Source organism: Ailuropoda melanoleuca, chromosome 1 (assembly GCF_002007445.2).
Source record: "Ailuropoda melanoleuca isolate Jingjing chromosome 1, ASM200744v2, whole genome shotgun sequence".
NCBI lineage: Eukaryota > Metazoa > Chordata > Mammalia > Carnivora > Ursidae > Ailuropoda > Ailuropoda melanoleuca.
The window spans coordinates 78,771,733-78,797,671 of record NC_048218.1 but is presented as its reverse complement, the minus strand read 5'-3'; the positions used below and the strand labels follow the sequence as shown (position 1 = coordinate 78,797,671).

Sequence of the window (25,939 nt, the reverse complement as noted above, 5' to 3'; positions counted from 1 at the left end):
TATTTATTCATTTGACGGAGATAGAGACAGCCAGCGAGAGAGGGAACACAAGCAGGGGGAGTGGGAGAGGAAAAAGCAGGCTCATAGCGGAGGAGCCTGATGTGGGGCTCGATCCCATAACGCCGGGATCACGCCCTGAGCCGAAGGCAGACGCTTAACTGCTGTGCCACCCAGGCGCCCCCAGTCATTGGATTTTAAGGCCCAATCTATCTAGTAGGATCTCATATTAACTTAAATAATTACATCTACAAAGACTAATTCCAAATAAGGTCACATTCTAAAGTTCTAGGTGAAATGAATTTGGAGGGGCAGACTTTTGTGTGGTTGAAGTGTAAGAAGAGGAGAGGACACGCAGAGATACACGTGGGGAAGAGGGCCATGTGAAGACAGAGGGAGAGATTGGAGCAAAGCAACTACAAACCAAAGAATGCCAAGGATTGCCAGGAGCCACCAGATGTTAGGAAGGGGCAAAAGAAGGATTCTTCCCTAGAGTCTTCGGTGGGAGCATGGCTCTGCTAACACCCTGATTTCACACATCTAGTCTCAAGAACTGTGAGGGAATAAACTTCTGTTGCTTTGTGTGTAATCTGTTACAGTAGCCTTAAGAAACTACTGCAATATGTAACCCACATGCTACGTATTATGGGTTCGGCTGCTGTCGTAGTTTTAAGATATTTTTATTCCTTCAAGAGGCAGAGCCTGATTCCTCTTCCCTTGAGTGTGGGCTGGACTTGCCTCTAATGAATAAAGGGAGAATGAGGGTGTACAGGTTGAAGACCAGACCGGGGCTTAGTAAACTACGGTCCATGGGTTGGCCGCCAATTTTTATAAAGTTATATTGGCATGTGCCATGTCCATTTGTTTATGTATTAGATGTGGTTGTTTTTGCACGAAAACGACTGAGCTTAAGTAGTTGCAATAGAGACTATATGACCTGCAAACCTAAAATATTTACTGTCTAGCCCTTTAAGAAAAAGTTTGCCAATCCCTGAACTAGGTCATAAAAAGCACTGCAGCTTTTTGCTTGCTCTTGATAACTTGCTCTGGGGAAAGCCAGCTGCCCTGTCACGAGGACACTCCAACAGCCCTGGTGAAAGGTCCACATGGCAAGGAACTGGGGCCTCCTGCAAACAGCCATGTAAGTGAACTGCATCCGTGGTCAACAGCTTGACCGAAACTTCCTGAGACCCTGAGCCAGAACCACCCACCTAAGCTGCTCCCAGATTCTTGACCTTTAGAAACGGCATGAGCTGTTTGTTGTGTTAAGCTGCTGAGTTTCGGGGCAGTTTGGTATGCTGCAGTATGTAACCACCCCACTCATCTGCCCTTTCTGCAGTTTCCAGTGCAGCCTGTGAGTGGCTCCGCACGTCTCGTCTAATTTGCCACAGACTTTTGCTAATTTAGAAGCATACTGGGGAATGAAACCTTTTTATAAAGAAACTCCCAGATGACATAGATAAGACTTTTAGCAAACAAAGGGTAGTGGAAGGCAAGGACTGTATTTCCCATAGTTTTCATAATTCTCCTTATTAATTAACATAGCACTAGGTGTGATCGCGGCTACTGAGTTTGGCTGTTGCTAAGAAAATATTAGTTTTGTAACCGTGCTTATTTGAGTCATCAGGCAGGATGTTTGCTCTATTATGTTACTCACTATTATTTATATAAAAAGGAGTCTTAGATGATGCCATTATAATTTTTATTGGGTGTGTCTCGAGGGTTTTAGTTGCCCTAAGTGTAAACCAAGTTGTCTCTAGTTGGGATGGTGTTGAGTTCTGTGGGTATGTTTGTTTTCTATTGCTGCATCACAATATTATCACAAACTTAGTGGCTTAGAACAACACACATTTATTGCCTCCATCTCTGTGGGAGAGGACTCGGAACATGGCCTAGTCAGGCCTTCTGCTTAGGGTCTTACAAGGATTCAATCAAGGTTTGGCCAGGGCTGGATTCTCATTTGGAAGTTCTACTGGGGCACTCCTGTGGTTGTTGACTGCATTCAGTTCCTTGTGGTTGTAGGACCGAGAGCTTCAGTTGGGGAGTTTTTTTCCCCTTTGGTTGTTATTACCTGTTGGCCATTCCTATAAGCCACCATATTTCCTTGCCATGTGGGGTTTCACAACATGGCCACTTGCTTTCTCACAGCTAGCCAGGGAAAGATTTCAGCAAGACAGTCACTGTGGTTTTATATAGCATCATCACAGAATTATGTGCATGTAATCACATATATCCCAGCACCTTTTCTGTATTTTATTGATTGGAAGTAAGTCTCATTCACTCTCAAGGAGAGGGATCACACAAAGGTGTGAACATTAGGAAGCAGAGGGCATGGGAGCCACCTTAAGAATATGTCTGCCACAATGGACTTGGTTATCATGCAAATCCTACCGGCAAGGTGGAATTAATATCTCACCCAAGGTAATTTCTGTACCAAAAAAAAAAAAAAAAAAAGAATGTAGTGCATTGTTTTTTGTGTTGGGGTTTTGTTGTTGTTGTTGTTTTGTCCTCTGTGCTGCAAATGGATGACGTCTAGGAGGGTGTCAAATTAGAAGAATGGAGGGGAAAATGAATAGAGATGGGATAAACAAAAAGCAGAGGAGCTAATCCTAAAACACACCTCCAGGCTGGAAAATACTGTAGCTGGAAGCACCTTGGCATGCAGCTGGGTAGACTGACCCTAAGCAAAGGCTTCTTGCATATGGGGAGCCTAAGGCACCATTGCCAGTAGCATAAAGGGAGCCCATTTCCACAAGGTCACAGATAGAGCATACAAAAGTTCTATTATTTGTTCCTTTCCTATCATACTTGCATAGATGGTATTCAAGTGTTAGTGAGACCTTAGAATAAGAAGGGTAACAGATGTGATAGATTCCAAATCTACCTTGATGTGTGACATGCATTCATTCATTCAATCAGTGAATTTCTATTGAATGCTTACCATGTGCGAGGACCTTTGCTAGCGCTGTTCAAGCTTACGTATGTTTATGGTGTGTGGTAATGGAAAGACTGCCGCCATCTATGGCTACACCTGCCATGGGTGTGAGGGGAAGAGAAGAGGCACACATGTCTAGTTCTGCCAGCCCTGGCATATAGTGTTCTTATAAGAAGTTTGGTGGCAAAGGACAGGAAAGTGAGTATATAAGTCCCAGGAAATTTTCGAAAGGGAGAGACATGGACATGACAAAGGAGAAGGCTAGCCAATAAGAGACTGACGATGGTATATTTATCTGTGCCCAAAGAATCTGATAGATAGTAGGGACTCAGTTATATTAATTGTCTTACCTTTCTCTTTACACAGTTTCTCCTCATTTTTTAAAATTTTCTTAAACATACAATGTTCTACCATGTGTCCTACATAGTAGTAGACACTGTGGTAACCAATGGTAACCAAACTGAATATGGCCCTGGCCTCATCCAGCTTGGAACATTATTAGCCATTTCAACAATCCTTTCCTCCCAGTCTTACTTCCTCCACTCTGTCAGCCTGTGGCCCTTTCTCCTCTGACTGTGCCCAACCCAGAGTACCTCCCTAATCAGTGTTTTCTGCTGCCATGACTGTTTTGCCTCCTCAGTTGGGTCCTCACTGCTGATTGGCAGCCTTTAATTCATCTCTATTTACATTTCCCACAGCAGCTATACAAACCTCTTCTGTTCCCCCCTGTTCCCTGTGATTCCAGCTCTGTCCTCTGTCACCAGGTGACTGTACTCCCTGAGGGGGCTTCCCAACTTCCTTTCTACTCCTCTTATAATCTTCTCCTGCCATCCTCATTTTTCTATTTTCTTGTAAAACGAAATAAGTAAATACACACACACACCCCCCTTCTCGTCAAGGCTTTTAGTCCCAAACCCCCCTACCTCCTCAGAGCCTATGCCAGCCATGACCATCCCTCATTGTGGTGAAAAGATATATTACCTACTACAGCATAGTATGTTACAAAATTGTTTCTGGGCCATCTGTGTCTTGAAATTTGGTATCTCCTTTAAAATTACAGGGGGACAAAACTGTAACAAGTTTTTTTAAAGTTAGAATAATTGAAATAAGTTTAAAATAACAAAGAGCACTAATTAGCAACTTTTAAAACTTCATTTTTTCCAAAAGTAATACTTTTGTACTTCATAGATGATTTAGAAATTTTGACTAAATGGGAGAAAAATAAAATCATCCCTATCCCTACATACGGAGATAATCATGGTTAATATTATAGGTAGTCTTCTAGGTGTGTATATATAGATAATTGGATTACATAGTACTTATTATCATGTTACCTTCCCTTTTTCACCCTTTGTCATGAAATCTTTATAGCTCAACCCTTTTTGCAAATTTCTGGTTATTTATTTAGAATAAATCCCTTAAAGTTGAATTTTGGATCAAAGAGTATTTACAATTTAAGTCTACTGATACCTCTTGCCAAATAATTATACTTCAAAAAAGTTGTAACAATTATTTAACCATCAGAGGTGTGTAAGAGTGTATGTTCGATGGGAGCCACACTTTTGGTGAGCAGAGCGTAAGGTATAGACTTGTCCGATCACAATGCTGTACGCCTAAAACTAATGTAACATTGTGTGCGTGTCATCTATACTCAAGAAAAAAAAAGAGTCTGTTTTCCCACACCTTTTCCAAAACAATATATTACCACATGTAAAAAAGCAATCTTAGCCACTTTGCAAGGAGAATCTGGTATCTCATTTTGTTTTAATTTGCAGTTCTTTGATACTGAATTTACACATTTTCTCACCTGTTCATGAACCTTTTCCTCCTTCCCCCACTTCATTTGTATGTTTATCTACCTTGATAATTTCTGAATTATTGTTCAAATTAGTGGAAGTGTATTTTCTTCCAGTTCCAGTCTTCCAGTCTTCCAGTCCCTCTGAATAGGGTTTTTCTCAACAGCAAAGACAGACTAGTTTTTGCATATAAGGTAGACCAGAGAAAACGTATCTGTCAAGCTGTGGCTTGTTCTTAGCTTATTTGCCCTCTTTATGCGACATTAACTTATTGACTGTCATTCAAGTTCTTGGACTAATTAATAGCTTCATTAAAAGTAAAACATAATGACATTGATCTCAGCCTACTTGTCTGACTTATAAATTATTCTTCAGCAATATACTGCATTTTGCCTTTAAGAATTTTCAAGCATATTTTTCAAGATTGCAGTAGGTGGCAGCAGCAGAAAACATTCTTTCATTTGCTTCAAACTGTAATCAGGCATTTATGGGGGACAAGTATAAAGGAACTTGCCCTAAATGTGAAGAGCCTTGTGATGAAAGCTACTCAGAAATGTACACGCAGCGTGAGGTTTGTATTTCATAGCCTAGCTAAGAAGTAAGCTCCCACAAATACTCTTCCTTAGAAAATGCATTTTATTTTTCAAATGTTGCAGTGTTTACTAATTAGACTATGTCTTATTGTGTGTTTTCCCCCAGGAATCTTATTCTCCCCTCACACACACATTCTTACATTTATAGTGAGAGTAACTTCAAGACAACAGCCTCTTTTCTAGAGGAGTAGCCTTTTGAACGATGACCATTTAATAGAGAGCTTTGAGTAACTTAATACACTAAAAATACATGCTAAGAAAATGTGGACTTTTTAGGCCACTCCTTCATTATGGGTGGTCTTCAGTGGGGCTTTACCTTGCTAATTTAAAAATTCAGGACCAATACATGTTTCAAGAGTATTCGTAATAATTTTCTTTGGCTCTTAATACTCCCCCTGAAGTTGAATAAGCATCGTCTATGATCCTTTCACCACAGGGGCAACCAACACTGCAAAAGGGGACTTGGGAACACACCTGCTTTTGTTTCCAGACTACAATGACAGGTGGGTAGTATGTTCCATAGGCCAGGAGGTGTGGCCATAAGATAGGCCCTGCGGTTGTGGGTTTTGAGGGGAAACAGGAACACTTGCTTACTATGGCTAATTGAAAGCTAATGATGGTTTTGATGGCAGAGAGACCAGATTATTCTCAACTAGGCGCTATAGGAAAAATGTGGAACTGTAAGCAATGGCTTCCTTGTCAACCTTTCCTTAAGATTGCCTCAGAATGAAAACGAACAGAGTGGGATTCAGGAAAAAAGTGAAGGTTGTCTGGAGTGGTTTTTCCAACTCCAAAGATTAAGGGGTGTTTTTTGAGGGGGGGAAGGGAAGAAGCATTCTTTTACCCTTATTCCATCCCAGCTCAAACTCTATATGTGAACATGTCATAGTAAAGGAAAGTTTCCAGTTCTGGACTGTAAAGTTCTTTAGGGTAGGGACTATGTATTTGTCACCAGATCTTAGCTCAACGCCAGCACATACTGAGAGCACAGCAAAATTTTATGAATGACTAAATGAAGTTAATTAACTATGTCAGAGCAATCCCCCCCTTGCATTATTTCCTTTCATATCTCCCTAAAACTGCCCCCCTTCTTCATGTGCTCTGTAGCAGACTGTGTGCTTACAATGATATAAGCATTAACTCTTCCTCCTCAGCAAGAGTGTAGCTTCCCAGGGAGGTAAAGAATTCTTTCTGGCAAAGAATGGCTGTTGTTGACTAGCCAGCACAGAAGAGATGCCTAGCTGAAGGCTTTTGGGGTGGTTTTTACAAGATTAAAGCATTAAAACTTCTAGGGCTAAGGGAAAAAGGAATTTCGTAAGAATTAAAAATATATTTTCAGGCCCTGGCATGTTTAATTAAGTTTCAGTAAAGCATTTAAGAATTGATTCAAGTATTCTTCAGTCATATTTTCTGTATTTCTAAAGGACTTGTTATCAGGACTAAGTGCTTCTGTAATACTTGTATGACCATTTCCACTTATAGCTTGTTGAATTGCTAATTGTTTGGGTCTATATTCTTGTTTCTTCATCCTTGTTTTAGTAGTACCATCAAGTTATTCTAGAATTTTCTCTGGTGTTAGATTTCAGATACCTTTGAGACAAATCATGTGACTTTTTAAAAAATTCTTGCTGGCTTTCCTTTAGAACTGAGGACGATATTCTATGTCCCAGGAGTACTGAATGAATCTTAACTGTGTCAAGAAAAGAAAGAGGTAGCATTAGTGATCACTCTTATCTTACAGACAGACAGAATGATGTACTACAAATACACTCAGGAGACCTGGGATCAATTCCTGGCCTTGGCACAAATTCCAAGACTATGGACAAATCTCAGAACCTCAATTTCTTCATATGTAAAAAAAAAGAAGGAGGCAGAGTAGATTTGACTTTTAAGGTTTCTCCCAGGTCCTTGATCCTTTGAGTCAGTATTTCTTCTCCAGATATTTGGAACAATCGTTTCTTCTTTGTCTCATTTAGGAAATAGCTATATAACACTTGGTAATAAGATATGTATTAGTTGGGATACAGACTAAATGGCAGTAACAGTCTCAACAAAATTTGGTGGCTCAGAAAAGGAAGACTGTTATTTCAGCCTTCATTAACAATCCTCAGGTAGGCAGGTGTTTCCGTGCAGGTAGACCTCGGATTCACTAGAACATTCAAAGCCCAAAGTTAATGGTTTTGTTGCTCTGCTATTGCCTGGGGGTATTATCATCTGCATGGTAGAAGCTGACTCAGCATGGAAAGGAAGAGAGTCCACAACCAGCTGCTTAGCTTCCTGGATAAGAAGACCTGGAAATTGCACACCTGACTTCCACTCACTTCCCATGGGCTAGAACTCAGTCATGTGGTCACGTCTACAGCCAGGAGAATAGTCTTCAGCAGCATACCAGGCACCCACCTAAAACTTTAAGAGTGGGGCTGGGGTAAGGGTTCTATACCTAAGAGGAAAGAGAAGAGATTGAATACTGGGGGACAGACTCCACGTTCTGTTATGATTTTAAGCCACAATAACAATTGTTATTTTGCTGCTGACTGTGCTTCTGTCTTATTTAATGAAATAGGCTGAGGTCAGGATCCGTGATTTATCCCTATATATACACACCCCACAGCACATGTCAAGGTGTCTTGAACATAGATGACATTCAACAGAAATATGTATATTTGATTTATGTATTGATTTTTTCAGGGCATTAAGTAACCAGTATGTTCACACCACCCCCACCAATACCCTGCTCTATCTACTTATTGCTTGTTTAGTGAATGTTACATGTAAAATTTTAATTCTCAATCTAGTTGAGGAGACTAGATTGGAACCTATGAAGTAGTAAAATTTTTAAAATATGTATAGATGGGTAGATAGATGGCAGTAGGGGGCTACTAGTAGCAGCTACTCTCCTTTGCTAGTAGTAGTAAAGATGGTATTACCCTGTTTGGGGGTAGCATGATTACATGTAATGGAAAACCAAGAGCTTTCCAGGGTGGCTTCATCATTTGGTTTTCAGTGTATTCCCTAGACCTCACATATAATTCTATTTATGAGTGAACTTAAAAACAGATACTTCCTGAAATAGTTTTGGGTTCTGTCTTCTCTGTTCCCTTCATTAGCGTTAATAATAAACAATGGACTGTGGTGCTGAGTGTGAATCTGTATAGGGTGAGCCTAGTTACGGATAGCTGTGTAAGGCTCCTTTTAGGAACAGGCCAGTTTTGACTCCGTGTTAACATGTTATCCACTCTGACTTCCGGTTCCCTAGCTGCTGCTCTGTACACTACAATGTTATCTTGGAATGAAAAGTACTAGTATGTGGCTTACCAGTTTTCCATTTGATATGAACTATCTTTTTCTTTCAAGATTTTTATTTATTTTTCAGAGAGAGAGAGCACAAGCAGACAGAGAAGCAGGCTCCTCACTGAGCAGGGAGCCTGATGCGGGACTGGATCCCAGGACCTTGGGATCATGACCTGAGCCGAAGGCAGAGGCTTAACAGACTGAGCCACCCAGACGTCCGGATATAAACTATCTTTGAACACCTGTCCTTATTCTGTCATATCCAGTTTCCCCCAGTCCTTCCTCTTCGAGGTCCAGTTCCAGTTTGCCTCCTTTTTATAACCGACTATAACCACCCAGCCCCAAATAATCATTGTATCAGAAAGAGAAGACCTAGTTCAAGCCCTGGGCAAACTGCAGCGTAAGGACAGGGTGTGTTTGTGTAAGGACAAGCCTTTATTCCCTTTACAAACATGCCAACTTGCCACAGACAAGTAAATGGCAAGTACTGGCTATGGTCTGGACCAGGAGGAGTGGCTCCCAGCCTTTATTCAGCTTCACCCCACAATCCCAGAGCCCTCGCTGAGCCTCAACACCATGCATCTTTGCTTCTTTGTTCTCAGGACATTTTTCTCCAAAGGACAGGACACCTTTTTATGCTAAGAGCTTTGATCTTACCTCTGTGTGTCAACAGAGGGCAACAGAGAGCACCACTCTACAGCCTAACCTGTCGATCTCAAAGTAGGACAGTCCCAATCCCTTAGTGCCTTGGGAGACAAATATGGGGGACTTTTTTTTTTTTTCTTTTTTTTAGCTATGACAAAGACTGGTGCTGGTATAGGCATGGAGAGTGCTAAACATTTTGCATTATGTAGGAAAGTCCCATGCAAGCAAGAATATTCTTACCCCCAAATGTCAATTAACTTCCTTTTAGTATTGTTCTCCAACCTCAAGTAGAACATCCCTGTCTACCCCACTGATTTAGCACTTTCACCATTTTGTGTAGTGGTTCATCTCACCAAAGCTCCTTGAGACAAAGAAGTGGGTTTTTCATCTTTGCATTGTCACTTTTTTAGTTCACTTTTAATTTTTAGTCATTGAATGATTGTAGACAGGTCTTTAATGGGGGAGAGACAAGGGGTAATGGATAGAATTTAAAAGTAGAGTCAGTAGGTTACAGGGTTTAGATAGAGCTAGATTAGATTAGATGAGCCAATCTTCCTGAACTTTAATTTTCTCACATATAAAACAGGACTCATATCTACTCTATTTTAAAGTACTTTGTAAGGGCACCTCGGGGGCTCAGTTGTTAAGCATCTGCCTTTGGCTCAGGTCATGATCCCAGCATTCTGGGATCGGGACCCGCATCGGGCTCCCAGCTCAGCAGGAAGGCTTCTTCTCCCTCTCCCACTGCTTATGTTCCCTCTCTCGCTGCCTCTCTGTCTGTCAAATAAATAAATAAAATCTTAAAAAATAAGTAAAGTACTTTGTAAATTTGTAAAAGTACAGGACTATTTATAAAGATTGTCTATGACCAGATTTGTTCCCAATCATTATTTCTGGAATTTAGATATCCTATATGTTAAAAGAACACACTTATATAAGGAAGATATTTTAGCACAAAAGGCATGGCATGTGTTCAGTCCTGGAGCCCCAGTTTCAGGTGGCTACAGCTCCCTCTGAACCACTTGGACTGAGGATGGTGGAGAGACAGCGTTCTCAAATGCAGAGATGCAGGAGCAGACTAAAAACAAAATAGCAGATGGTCGCTATTCCTATGTTTTGCTCTTCAGTTCTCTTGCTTGCAGTATGAAGCTGAAGTGGAAATGCCAACCTGTATCTAGCTAAAGAAGGGGGGAAATTAAAACAGGTTCAGAAGAACAGAAGTTAGATGGTTCACCTGGCCTCTCAGAAGTAGTACGAATTCTATGTGGATGAGTAAAGTGATGCATAAATTTTCCGTTTACTCTTTCAATATGGACAATGCCTTTATAAACTCAAGATATTATTTTTAGCCCCACCAATGTTAGGTTTATGTTACCTTGCCAGAATTTGTATATTATGGAACGGTGTGTTTCAGGGATGCTAAATATTTTATTAATTGAGAAATCCATTTGTTTTTTATTTATTTCAGTGCATCTTCATTATTGATCAGACAAGAATTCTTACATCCTTCGTTTGTAGTCATCCTTTTGACAGGGATAATACATTAAAACTTCATTAAGCTGCTAAGATTTATTCTAAATAGCACATAAAATCTCTAAGCAACTGCTTTTCTCCAGCTGACTAGATGTTTTATTATACTTCGATAAAAAATATTGAAGACTTCAAATGCATTGAACTCAAAATATTTTTCAAAGTTTGCCACCATTTTGTGTACCTTTAGGGTTTTCCTTTATCATAAAGAAGATTGTAGAGTTTATGGACATGAGACTTTCATCTTTTTAAAAGTTAATAGATATGTGTTTAGTGTACATTTTTATTTATAGTCTGTTTCAAAAAGGATTTGAAGTCCTTACCATGAAGTATATATACAATAAGGTTAATAAAAGGGAAAGCAAACCCAAAGCAGGGAAGAGAAAGCAGATACGCTAACCACAAAAGCTAAAATAGATATAGATATATAGCTTTGAGCATAAAGTTGGCTTTGAGCTTCCTACCAGCAGGGACCAAAAAAAATGAAAATTCAATGGATTATATTGTTATCAAAAATGTGGGTGCCTAATAATTTTTCAAGAACAGAAAACTTTTCCCTGGTATTAAGTTCTAAAATGAATTCTTTGTGTGAATTGCTTGCATATGAGACATCATGCAAGGTAACGGACAACACAGAAACAATATTGCTGTTCCTTATAATAATTCTTGATAAAGGCATGATAAAAGCAAGGCCATAACATGAAAGTGTAACTCTGTGATAATGATTCTGCTAAGGGGCATTAGGCTAATGATATTTGGGTAACAGGTAGCTTTCTGATGATCCATCTATCTCCATTGATACAGGGATAAATTTTAGTGATACTTAACCAACTGAGCTGCCCAACAGCTAATAAGTATCATTTTAGTGATACCCATATGAATTTCTTTTCTTTAGATGTTTCTTAAAAATCGCTTTCTCAGCGAGGCATTTAATGGGAGCTAGACAGTAGCAGCAACAACAAAATTGAAGTAATAGTTTGTTGCAGTCTTTGAATATTAAAATTTGAATATTGAATATTGACATTGCTATTCACGCTATCAAACCGTACACTCTGAAAACAGGGAAAGTTAGAGTTAACATTTTGATACGAAAGTAAGAATTTCAGCCAGTGTTTTCCCCTAGTAGGTTGTTTTCCATATTAATTCAGATGATGGTATATAAACTACAGGTTTTCTTTGGAAATTGTAGCATTATTTTTTGTTTTTGTTTTTTTTTGATGAACAGAGTTTTTGGTCACCTAGCTCAACCTCCTGAGAGTTTCCCCCCTCCTCAGCTGCAGAACCTCAGAGAGTATTCCCCAATCTCCCAAAGGAAAATGATTTCGATGAGCATTTCTTTGGAAAATGTGTCCCTTGTACGTATTTCTAAGAATTTCCTCCAAAGAGCCAAAGTCAGGCTTATTAAAAGCAAAATAAAGATGTGTTTTTCTCTGTGGTTTTTAATCCCTGGATCTGCACAGTAGTTGAACTTTCCCTTGCTGAGAATAGACGGGCCCATGGCATTTGAATAACAACAATAAAACAAAAACAACTACCAGTATCATTTGCTGAGTATCTTCTATATTACAGATTCTGTGCTAGTCCTCTCAAGTATTAACTTTCACCTAATGGGTATGGCCTATTATTATCCCCCACTTTAATAATGAGAATACAGAAACTCCAGTTGCTTGAACTTACATAAATAATAAATAGCAGAGTCAGGATTTGAACCCAGATCTCTTTACTAACTTTTAACTATTACACACTGGTGCCTGTGGAAGAAATCTGAATCTTCATGCATTAGCCTCGAAGTCATTATCCTCTTTCTTTTTCATGGTATTTCTGACAAAAATTGTCATTAGGTCATTATACTTTGAAGTTCTCTTAGATTCTGGCTTAAATGAGTCATTTTCCTTTAAAAAACACAATTTTTCTCAAAAAACAATCCTAGAATAGCTCATATTTTTATAGCAGAATAATTGTACCTTAACTTCTATTCTTAGATTGTCTTCTCATAATGAAGTTTGAATTTCTTCTTGGGAAACAAGACCAGGGATATCTTCCAGTCATTGCTGAGATTTGAAGAGGTTCATTTGATTCTTAAAAGTGCTTATTCACCTTGATAATGGCTTTGTAGTCCTCCACACTTAGCATGCTCACATGCTGAAATAAAGAATTACTTGTGATGAAGGGACTTGGCTTGATAATCTCTAGAGTTGCCGTGTCCCATACCGTAGCCATCAGCCAGCCATGTGTGACTATTTATTTTAAAATTTAAATGAACTAAAATTAAATATAATTTAAAATTCAGATCCTCAATCACATTAGCCACATTTTAAATGCGAAACAGTCACATGTGGCCACTGTTATTAGTGCAAATTATATAACATTTCCATCATTGCAGGAAGTTCTTGGGCAATGCCGCTCTAGAATGTACATTTCTCATGGCCCCCTCTCCCTACCTTCCTTCTGTTCCAAAAACAACAATGGCTTCCTCCAAGAATGACCTCCACAGTTTCTGTAATTTGTGGGAAGATAAGTTATCTTCCTGATGATTTCCCATGATATTCAACAGGAGAAATTGTTGTCGGCCCTGTTGGTATTTCTGTGGTATAGGGAAGCACACTAGTCCAGATCAGGTTCATCTTACTAAGATGGCAAGTCCACAGAGCCAGCCCATTTGTATTTGCCAGGTTACATAGTGAGCCAGCTTCTTAGGTGGCTGTGTTTAGAATCGTTTATAGACTGTTTTTTTGAATTGTACCAGAGATACCCTGATCCCTGGTAGACTTGTTGAGTGATGATGTTGCTGTCAAACCTTACAGCAAATTGTTGGCTTCCATAACAGAGTTGGCCATCTTGTTGATGTTCCACAAAAAGGTTGCCTTCTTCTATTAGTTAGTCTGCATTATTTTGGAAAATAATTTTCAGGGAAAAAAGATTATTTTCTAAGAAATCTGATTCTATTAGTGTATCCTGGTTAGTTTTGATTGCTGTTTAAAGAGACAGAGATATATGTTCTTAATTCCTTTCCATTTATGAGTTCTGAAATAATCTTGGTACATGGACATACTGATGTAAGCCAATGTGGTGCACTCAGGCCTACTAGGAATGTACCAGTCCTGCATTTGCCTTGAGCACTCCTTTCTTACAGAGATAAACTTCTTTGGTCTACCTTTTCCATAGTGATATTCCACAGTAAGCTCCTTTAGAGAAATTTGTTATGTTATTTGCCAATGATATCCTGTTGTTTGAGTATATAGAACAGTGCTCTGGACATCTTTGCTGTGTGTGAAATAGTCCTGGAGAGTTTTGTTGCATTTTGTTTTTCCAAATGAGCTAAGCAGGGTGCAGTACTCACTAGTGTCAGGCTTGAACCCTCCATAGCCACACAGAGACAGGCAACCACTCTCCTCTCAGCTGTACAAACAGTCTGATTGATTAAGAGATAGAGTAAGATCTCTGTTCAGAATGTTCTTGGTCACTGGACACCTCATAACGAGGCTTTATATTAACCACTGTTGTTCCAGCTTCAAGGATTTCCCAAGCTCAAAAAAGTTGTGATCGGTTTAAGTAAAGTGTTGGTAATCATGAAATGAAATAATGGGGTATAAGGGCAGTGAATTATATTAATATCCACTTTTGTGTAACTTACAACATTTTTAAAAATAAAGAGTAAAGAAACATCATGAATTATTTATTTTGTTATTGTGTTTTGAGTTCCTTATATATTTTGGAAATTAATCTTTTATCAGATATGTGTTTTACAAATGTTTTCTCCTATAGGTTGCCTTTTTATTCTGTTGATTAAAGCTTTTTAGTTTGATGTAATCCCACTTGTCTATTTTTGCTTTTGTTGCCTGTGCTTTTGGTGTTGTCTCAAGAAATTATTGCCAAAACCAATGTCAAGAACGGGCAAAGGACTTGAATAGACGTTTCTTCAAAGAAGGCGTACGTATGACCAATAGGCATATGAAAAGGTGCCCGACATCATTAATTGTCAGAGAAATGCAAAGTAAAACCTCAGGGAGATATCACCTCACACCTCTTAGGATGGCTACTATTTAGAGAAGGATAATATATGTTGGCAAGGTTTAGAGAAATTAGAACCCTTGTACACTGTTGGTGGGAATGTAAAATGGTGCAGCAACTATGGAAAACAGTATGGAGATTCCTTATAAAATTAAAAATAGAACTACCATATGATTCAGCAACCCCACTTCTGGATATATGCCCAAAAGAACTGAAATCAGGATTTCCAAGGATACCTGCACTCTCATGTTCATTGCAGCACTATTTGCGATAGCCAACATATGGAAACAACCCAAGTGTCCATCAGCAGAAGATCAGATAAAGAAAATGTGGTGTATATATACAATGGAATATTATTCAGCCTTAAAAAAGGAAATTCTGTCATTTGTGACAACATGGATGAGCCTGAAGGACATTATGCCAAGTGAAACAAGCCAGTCACAAAAAGACAAATACCGTATGATTCCACTTCTATGAGATATCTAAAGGAGTCAAACTCGTAGAAGCAGAGAATACAATAGTGGTTGCCAGAGATGGGGGGGGCAGGGAAATAGGAGTTGCTATTCAATGGGTGTAAAGTTTCAGTTTTATTAGACAAGTAAGTTCTAGAGATGTGCTCCACAGCATTGTGCCTGTAGTAAACAATGTGGTCTTACATTGTGCACTTCAAAATTTGCTAAGAGGGTAGATTTCCCGTGAAGTGTTCTTACCATAAAAACAAACCAAAAACCCACAAAGGAACACAAGAAAACCCTCTGTATGTCTACTGTCTTGACTGTGGGGATGGTGTCGGGGTGTTTGCATAACTCTGAGCTCATCTAGTTGTACACTTTACATATGTGCATTTCTTTGTATAGCAATTATATCCCAATAAAGCTGGTAAAGTTTTTTAAATTAGAAAAAAATTTTAAATGTCATGAGCTCTTGGGTGAATTTAATATAGCTGTTTTTGCTGTTTATAGTAAGGCATCTTATTAAAACCAAAATTTGCTCTAAGAATCATTAAGAGCTCTTTTGAGTTGTGTCTAAATGAGGAAATGTTTACTTACCTTATTTACCTACCTTATTTAAATGCAGCACTGCTCTTCCACACCCACTTTGATGCATCACAAAGGCGAGCAAGATGATATTGTTCTAAAAAATAATTACACTTATGTAATATTGTCTTATATATTTATATTTCTTTTTTTTTTTTTAAAGATTTTATTTATTTATTCGACAGAGATAGAGACAGCCAGCGAGAGAGGGAACACAAGCAAGGGGGAGTGGGAGAGGAAGAAGCAGGCTCATAGCGGAGGAGCCTGATGTGAGGCTCGATCCCATAACACCGGGATCACGCCCTGAGCTGAAGGCAGACGCTTAACCGCTGTGCCACCCAGGTGCCCCTATATATTTATATTTCTTAATCATTAGGTTATTCCCATTAATATTTCCCTACTGTTTTGCTTTTTTACAAGCCTTGGTGTGCAGGGCATACATTTCTTACTCCTCACTAGTTTTAGGAACTGTTTCCCTGACTTTAATTTGTTTTTATCACATCGGAGCAGGCACGTTGCTGAACAGCAAGAGAGGAGTTAAAGAAAATAGCTCTAATAAATAAAAGAATGTGATTCTTCTCCATGCATTTTTGGTAGCCCCGATTCCACCGAAATTCTATTTTGATTCCCTCATTCAATATCAATAATACTGTTTTCATTACTATCACACACACACACACACACACACACACACACACACACACACACACGTCCCCCGCCACCCCCCTCTCCCCGCACGCCCTCGAGCTGCCAGTCTGTCTTAAGGCAGTGGCAGACGCCTGATTGGCGGGCTCTGTTTATTCTGTGACCAGATTCCTCCTAAAAGAAGGCAGGCCATGAGTGCCTGAAGCCTATTGGTCGGGCCTGCTCTAGACCCTCCCTTTCTTTTTCATGGCACACACCACAGCGAAGTCTGTGCGGAATCCTAAACCAGCCCAATTTACATCCATTCATGAATCTGTGACGTCAGCAAGCCTTTGGGCTTCTTTGCGGTGGGCTGGAGGATTGTGTGGGTGGAATCCCCCTCCCCCTTATTTTTCTAATTCTGCAAGGCTTTTTAACTTAACCTTCCATCTTTTTAAAGCAAGAAAATGGAACGGCATGTGTAGGAATTCTTCATTGTTGTGAGTATCACACTCTTTTTTTCTGTTTCATCAGCATTTATTTCGCAAGGACAGATGGAGAAGGTATTTGAGATTTGAGTTGATTAGAAAGCTGATATTATTGAGGGAGACATGGTGAGAAAGAGCAGGAGACAGAGGCAAAGAGTAACCTGAAACCCCGTTAGAGCTGGGAGCCTCCGAAACTGACAGCTGGTTTTCCCTTTGCTCGTCTGCTTGCTTGCTTGACATGGACATTTTTCATTTACGGTTCTGCACGTTACCTCTGGATGCTGGCTTGGCTTTCCTTAAAGGGAGATTCATTTATCGGAGAAGATGATGTGGGTCGCGTGAGAGGCAAAGCCCCAAACTGGTACCAGAAAGGTGCCGGGGGGGAAGCCGGGCCAGCTAGACAGAGCAGGTTTCAGCCTGCTGAGCACTGGTCTTCCTTTCTGCCGCCCTTTCTGTTGTGTGTCACCCTTCACCTCCCCTTTGTTTCGTAATTGTGTACCAGTCAGGGTCTTGAGCTTGCAATTTGGGGGAGATGAATACTTGTCCGACCATTTTTCCTCCAAAAGCTTTTATTATGGGAGTAACAGTGGTGTGTTTATACATCTTTGCAGCTCTTTCTGTCACTCTGTGCATTTTATTTATATTTTCAAAAACTTAAAAGCCTGCACCAGAGGCAAAAGGGGAATGATCCTTAAATTCTGATCTGTAAAATATCCCCGAGTGAAAATTAAGAAGTGGTTTCATAATGGATTCCATAATAATGTTGCACAGAAATGCACATGAGTATTTTCTGAAGATGAACTCCCAGCTGAAAATAGTTTATTCCGCTGTGGCTGGCAAATGTGGAAAAGTTCTGATATGTTCCATGTATGAAGTTAAGGTTTGATACTTTGCTTGGAGTTTGAACAAAAAGTATTTGTGATCGAATTTATTTTCCAAGGTTCTGGATGATATTCTGGTGAAAGTTGGGATGGTAAAGAAGAGGGATGGGACACTGTGACATGTTCTGCCCCGGGGCAGCTCCTCAACCCAGATAACCTAATAGCATTTTCCACCTCCCTCGCTTTGAGCAAATTATATTCTAGTCGGCCGCGCGTACCTGGTGGTTGTCTCCAGTGAGAGGGAAAGCAAAATGTCTGTTAATTTCTTATCATCCAGCCTTGTCATGTTTACCCTGTATAATCAATACTTAGTTTTGAGATGTTCCTATTTAATCTTTTCTCATGAAATAGGGCTTCTAGATTAGGACTCTAATGATCTATTTTGAAGATTATTAGTGAATCTTCCAACAGTAAACTCATTCAAAATTACCTGAGGATTTGGAGTTTTCTTTTGTTTCTCATCTTGGCATTGCCCTTATTCATTTCATTTTTCTAAGTATATCTGGACTCACTAGAGCTATAGAAGGGAAAATTTCTGCCTCATTTTAAATCAGATCTTCGTCCTGTGCTCAGACAACTATGGTTTCATATTTTGCTATTTTTTATACGCTGGGTTGAACAAATAACACAATTTCCCTGTATTTGTAAACATCTAGACTTCATCATTTTCTTCATTTGTGTACCTTCAGACTTTGTTGAAAGTAGCAATTGCAAAGCTATTTCAAATTATTGAAGTCTAGATCATTGCTAAATCAAAAGACTGAATTCTTAGGGTTTTTTAAAAAAAATGTGTTTATATAATCAAAGTCAAGAAATGTTCACCAGATGCTGTCTTTTCTATACGTTTTAGCAAGAGGGCTTTATTTCCATGAAAGAAATACAGTCTGCACTTTGCATTTATTAAAGTAAAACTATCCCTTTAAGGCACAGAGTAGATATGAATCTCCCTCTCTCTCCACTCCTAGTGGCTGTATTCTAGATTATATTTATTTTCCTGTATAGTGTATTTGTAGGGGGAAAAAAACAATAACTCTTAATTGTTTAATATCAAACAATAAAATCCTGTGTATCAGTGACTATCAATAGACGGCTTTCTGTTTCAAAATTGAAGCTACTCCAGAAGCAGGAATTAATTTATTTAGTAAACAAAGTCAGTCAAGCCAGAGCCCTGTCCTGGGGAACTGTCAAAAGCATGGTTCCTAAGGGCCAGAGGCCACATCCACTGGTAGAGGACGGAACAACAGTACTTCGGATGGCAGAACCGGTCAGTTTGGTTTGCACTGTCTACCTAGCCTCTCTCACTGGGCTACAGCTGAATTCATTGCTTGGGGAGCTCAAGTGAATCAAGATAGCCAAGAGGACCAATGCTGCCAGGTGGCAGCCTGACTCTTGCAATTTTGATTAAAATAAAAAACACTCACCAAGAGCACTCTTTGACTTTAAAAAAAAAAAAAAGTCATGTAAGAGATACCATCCTCCTGCTCTGTGTTGGTTGTTCCTTCAGAATATGGGGGAGAGAAAGATTTAGAAGATGCTGTATGTCCTCCTAAGGAATCTGGAAGGTAAGATACCATACATAGTGTTGTGAAGATTGGAATTACCTGCAGAACTTTCTGTCTGTCTATTTGTTCAGTGGTTTTTAGTATGTTCCTAGAGTTGTTCAACCATCACCGCATCCAATTTTCAAATATTTTCATCATTGTAAAAAAGAAAGAAAGAAAGAAAGAAAAGAAACCCATACACATTAGCAGTCACTCCTCATTTCCCCTCAGCCCCCCCAGTCCTAGGCAACCACTAATCTTCTTTCGTTATACAGAGATTTGCCTATTCTGATCATTTCATATTGATGAAATCATACAACATACGGTCTTTTGTGACTGGCTTCTTTCACTTAGATAAGGTTTTCAGAGTTCTCCATGTTATAGCATATATCAGGGCTTCATTCCTTTTATTGCAGAATAATACTCCATTGTACAGATATACCATGTTTTACTGATCCATCCATCAGTTGAGGGACATTTGGGTTGTTTCTACTTTTGGGCTGTTATGAATAATGCTGCTATGAACATTTGCATACAAGTTTTTATGTGAACATATGTTTTCCTTTCTCTTGAGTATATACCTAGCAGTGGAATTGCTGGGTCCTATGATAACTATATGTTTCACATTTTCAGGAACTGCCAAACTGTTTTCCAAAGCAGCTGCACCATTTTACATTCCCACCAGCAGTATATGAGGCTTTCAATCTCTCCACATCCTTGGCAACACTTCTTAGTATCCCTAATTTTGATAACAGTGATCTTAGTGAATTTTATATGCTCTCCCCGTGTGGTTTTGGTATACATTCCCCTAAAGGTTAATGATTTTGAGCATCTTTTTATGTGCTTATTGACCCTCTGTATTTCTTCTTTGGAGAAATGTCTGTTCAGATCTTTTGCCCATTTAAAAAGTTAGTTTATTTATCTTTTTATTATTGAGTTTAAGGGTCTGTGATGTGTTATAGGTACAAGTTCTTTATCAGATATACAGTTTGCAAATATTTTCTTTCATTCTGTGAGTTTTCTTCTTACTTTCTTGGTGATATTGTTTGCAGCACCAAGTTTTAAAATTTTGATGAAATTCAGTTTTTTCATTTTTGTTGTTGTTGCTTGTGCTCTTAGTATCCTATCCAAGAAGACTTTGCCTAACCCAAGGTGATGAAGATTTATCCCTATTTTTTAAAGGGCTTTATAGGTTTAGCTCTTACATTCATGTCTATGATACATTTTGAGTTAATTTTTGTGCATGGTATGAGGAAGTGTTCAACTTCATTCTTTTGAATGAGGATATCCAGTTCCGGCAATATTTGTTGAAAAGACTGTTCTCTCTACCATTGAATTGTCTTGGCACCCTACCAGGGAACTTAAAAAAAATATTGATACCATGCTCCTGCCTCCAGAGAGTCATATTTAATTGGTCTGTGGTGGGGCCCAGACATCTGCATTTTTTAAAGTTCCCCAAATGATTCTAATGTGCAGCCAGGGTGAAAACTATGTACATGGATAGAGGGTTAGTTTTAGAAAAGAAGAGGGACACTACTCGTGAATCAAGAAAACAGAGTGAAGACATAGAATTCTATATGGAAAGGAGGGAATAGAGGAAAATTAAGATTCATACCAGAGAACATGGATTTTCTTGCTAAGTAGGATTTAGTCATTTTCAAAGAGGTAACTGAGATACAGTAAAGGAAGAGAAGGAGCTGACACTTATTAAGCAAATTCTACATACCTAGAAATCTGGGAGCTTTCACATGCATTATTTCATTTAAAATATAATCCTCGTGGTATGAAGTAGGCACTACTACCCCCATTGTACAGATGAGAAAACAGGCTCAGGAAGGTTACCGACTCAACCAAAGACACCAGGTAGTGTACATTATACCCAGTTCTCAAATCCAGGTCTAATTCTTTACCCCATTCTCTTTCTTCTGTATACCATGGATTTTGAACATCGAGGCCTACCTTGACTTGTTATTGGTTCAGTCTAGCCTGACTCTAACGTCTTCTCTTGCAATGCTCTGGACTGGACAATGGAGTAAGATAAGTTGGATGGTGGGGGTAATATAGGGTTAAGTATGGGTACAGCAGATGCAGTAGAAGATAAGAGGGTGTGTGTAAATGAAGATTATCATGTAACAGTTAATCATGGAGCCCATGCTAGCTACGCTCTGCCTAGATATAGCCAGCAGCAAAAATCCGAAGAGGACAGAGGATCAGTATACTAGGGATGAGAGAATGATTGAAGGGGCTGATGGGGAGACTGTGATGGGAAAGAGGAAGTATCAAATAGAACTGGCAGGTGTCAAAGTGTTGGCATTCTTTTAATCAACAAATATTGAACATTTAGTATGTGTTCTAGGTACTGAGTACAGAGCAGTGAAAAGAAAAACAAAAATTCTTGCGCTCTTGGGGGCTTATTTTATTAGGGAAGACAGATAATGAAGTACACTAGGTTGAAGCAGTGGAAAATGTTAAAGAGAAGAGTAAAGGTCAGAGAGGAATAAACTGTGCTGGGGGTGGGGTAGAGTCAAAAAGGATTTTTTCAGGGCACCCGGCTGGTAGTAGAGCACGCAGCTGTTGATCTTAGGGTCATGAGTTCAAGACCCGTGTTGGGTGTGGAGCCTACTTAAAAAAAATCATTAAATTAAATTAAAATTTTAAAAAGAGATTTTCTCGTTGTAACCTGTGTTTGCGGATATAGATTCAGAGAGGTTCAGAGAGTTGAAACTATCAAACCAATGGGTCAGTGGTTGACCAAGTTAGGTACAATGGATATACAAAGAGAGCTGCTCCAAGACTAAAACTCCAAGTGAACATTTAGTATTCACTGTTTGTTCATCACTTTATAGCCTGTGTCTGGCACAGAGTAGACCCTTTTTTTTTGGTGTACATTTGTATATTGTAGGAGAACCTTTTTTTTTTTTTTTTTTGGATTAGTGATTTTTCTGCTTGGTAGAGGTCAGAGCAGAGGTGGTACTTGGGAAACTTTTTCAAATTTTGCTTGCTGCCCTATTAGGATAAATCCTCCCAAGTATGTGGGTGGATGTGTGTGTGTATGTCGGGGGAGATTGTCCTTTCATAATGTCACCACTGAGAATTGCTGCATGGTGAGCGATAGTCAATGAGGAGGATGTGTTCTAGTTCTCAGATGAATCAAGGGAAGAACCACCGGTGTAGGCTTAAATATCTTTTGCTTATTACACTTTCGCAGAAGGTTCACATGCACCACCTTGAACAGAGGATGAATTGAACCCTTGTAAAGTCTTTAATAACAAGGTTCTTTTATGCAACCATATACCTACCTTCTTTCTTTATCTAAAAGGTTACTTATATTAAAATGGATAAAATCAACGTGCTTTCTGTTTGCCTCCTTTATAAGGCACAAAGATGCAAGGGAAAAAGAATTGGACTAAGGCAGTAAGTACTTATGTAGCAGTATCAGGTCATCCTTGGCGAGACAATTCTCTCAGCTTTTTAAAATTTGTCTTCAGCTTTCATTTCAAAATATGAGATGAAGACATTTTTTTAGTGATCTCAGATGTCCTTTCTAACGCTAACATTGTAACATTCTTGGAATCTCATTATTACCAACATCAAACAGACGAGTGACAACTTCTAAGATAATCTGGTTAAAATCTACCTTTACTCCAGTTTTTTCATAGTACTTTTCTAGAAGTTTAGCCCCCGTGGGCTACTGCTAGAGCTGAGGAGGAGGGGAAAGTGTCATGAGTGTTTCAGATGGAGATAGCTGGGTGAGACACACATTAAATCACTTTGAGATCTGCCCACAAACTTCCTCATGAGCAGGACATAGAATCCTGATGAGATCTGATCTTGCCACCTTTAGGCATGCCCATATAAAGGTCACTTGTCTTGGCCATTATTCTTTGTGATCAAGAGAGAGCTTCCAGGAGACTGGTGATTTGATAGTCTGGGCTAATAGGGAATATGGCAACAGATAATCTAATAACCTTAGTTTGGTTGTGTGTTACAGCCTTTCCGTGATCTGACTTTCATTAGTGCTCTTAAGAAGCAAAATTCAGGGCGCCTGGGTAGCTCAGTCGGTTAAGCATCTGCCTTCGGCTCAGGTCATGATCCCAGGGTCCTAGGCTCAAGTCCCGCAAATTGATCATATTGGCTCCTTCTGTCCATCTCTCCCTACCTCCTATCATTCTTTAAGTCGGACTGAAGCATGATGAAGGGTGAAAGACTATATTAAATAAGAAAATGAGAACCACTAAATCCATAAACGGTACAACCAGTCTTTGAAAAAATAAGATTTTGTGAAAAAATCATATTTTGTTATTTTGTATGAGAGTTGCTAGCTTTTGAAAATTATTCTTCCCAGAATTCTCCAAATAACAAGTTGGTTGATGGATTGGTGTTTTGAGTTTGCAGATTTTGTCAAGGAAAAAGATAAATTGTAAAAATGACAAAACAGAAAACATCCTTTCCATTTTAGTGTTCATTTCATCAGTCTAGAATTTTTCTTGTATTCTTTTTCATTTGTATAATAGTCCAGCAGAGAGGTCTCATGTCTAGTTCTAACAGCTATAATAATTTCAGGTAGTAACAATACTTGTATGTGTAGCAGTGTGGTAAAACCATCTTGCAAAAAGCAATCATGTATTACAGAGAAGGTGTAGTAACAGTGCAATTTTAGTTGTTTAAAAATTAGGGGAAAACAATATAGGACTTCCCACTGACAGATGGTAATTGTCTTCAATCTGCTAATTTGTCCTGAATTCCTGGGCTGGGGTAATAGTTGAATTGAGCAGTACTAGGAGGACATTTTAGTGAAACTCTAGATTCCAAGAAGGCCAGAGAAGTAGAAGAATGAGTTGATTGAGGTGAAGGGCTTAGGAAATAGTCAAAGACAGAGGACCGGAGAAAGGTGATAGAAAAAAGAAAGGGGGGGGTGAAGGGAGGCAGAGCCCAGGGAGCCTGTGGTTGGGCTGATGGTTCACCCAGGGCAGGTGGCAGCAAGGAGGGCAGCTTCCATCTTAAATCAAAGAGAATGGATTTGGGAGCCAGACTGAAAAAAAGACTCATTTCGAGTCCTAAAGAGGGCTGTCACAGTTGCTATTACTGAAGAGGGCTCAATTTGCAAAATAAGCCCATCGAGGCTTCTTATTACCCCCGAGGCGCCGTGCCTGCATTTGTGATAGCTGTCCTGCCTGCCTCTAATGGGACACATTAGGCTATCCGCAGGCGCGGATAAACATGGATAATTGAGACTAGTGAGATCAAGCCCACCAAAACACAAAGCCATGATTGCTTTTTCCAGGGAAGATAATCTTTTGATTAAAGTGAGATTAAGCATTTTACTAATTACTTACCAATTATTTCCTCTCACATAACAAATTCAAATACATACGCACACTAAGAAGAAACAGATGCAACATACCTTTGGATATTTTCAGTCACTACTCTCTAGACCGAAATGTACAGATTCATTTAAAATCTTCGCTAAGCATAGAAACTCCTGGGAAATACCCACCTGATATTCCAGCTGCTGGGGCTCAAGAGCCAATCTGAAAAGAAATTGTACTCCTTTGCCAGGTTCTCCCCCCGCCCATCTTCCTCCTCCTGTTTCTGGCCATTTTTGAACAGAACCCCTTCCATCTGTTTGTCTAATCAAAAATAACTGAACATTTGCTTTATACTGCTTATGTTAATGATCAAAGCCAGGCTCTAGTCTAACCTTTAAGTATTCTCAGAGACCTAGAGATCAGAGTAGATTTCTTCAAGAAAGAGAAACAATCACATAATCCTTTATATTTTCTGTTATGGCAGAAGCCCTGATGGGAGAAAAGATCCTAACACTTTCCAACAGTACTCACTCCCCATCCCCTGCTCTCCTTGGATCACAAGGTCATCTACATTGAAACGGGCTTCCTTTCACTGAATCCTACACCTTTGATACTGGCTTTTGTTAGAGTCAAACTGCTTTTGCCATGGAAGGTCTTATAAATGGCCTCCGTCTTTTTCCTGCTATTTAAAAGGCCGTGGCATGGTTTTAAAAACCAAAGAACAGCTAGCCACCCAGATTCTAAAAGCCTTGGACCAAGTCTGGAAAGTGAAAAGGAATGACCAAGAGAACCTCATTATTAATGCAGAGTAAAAGGGTCCCTAGGGTGAGGAGAAGGGAGTCACTCCAAGGGAGTACCTATCCAGGAGACCGTACTTGATTAAAGCTTCGCGGAGCCCAAGAGCCACGTGAAATGGTAATTGTGATTTACCTGAGATGCACATGGCTTGTACCCGGAGATGTCTTTACGCTGGAGAATAGTTATGCATGGGGATTGACCTGAAGCCTCGGGATGAGGAAACTGTAGTCTCAGGGCTTCCATCTTCTAAGAGAAGTCTCTTCTGGCTTATTCCTGGGTGGTTGCAGCTAAGGATTTGCCAAAAAGTCCCAGAAACTAAGTTTGTGGGCCTGATTTGGGGACCTATCCTTTCACTGCTGTATATTATCACAGGAAACTAAAAAAGTAAAAAAAAAAAAAAAAATTTTTTTTCTTTGATACTTTTTACCAAGCAGATTCTTCAGATTAGCCTATTTTTGTATGT

The 25,939-nt window shown here is 39.4% G+C and overlaps 1 protein-coding gene across 3 annotated transcripts in view; it reads left to right on the top strand.

The window, feature by feature from the left end:
* MAP3K13 (mitogen-activated protein kinase kinase kinase 13) overlaps positions 1-25,939 on the top strand; it is a 135,532-nt gene that overhangs the window by 25,150 nt on the left and 84,443 nt on the right. Inside the window, exons 1-2 of one of the 3 annotated variants that reach the window (XM_034661704.1) lie at positions 16,599-16,959; positions 19,333-19,390. The exons of 1 other annotated variant lie outside the window; for it this stretch is intronic. The gene's annotated coding sequence lies outside the window, so the exon portion shown is untranslated. Of the gene's footprint in view, positions 1-16,598; positions 16,960-19,332; positions 19,391-25,939 lie in introns of those variants that run through there. One more of the 3 variants, XM_034661689.1, reaches the window with a different exon arrangement.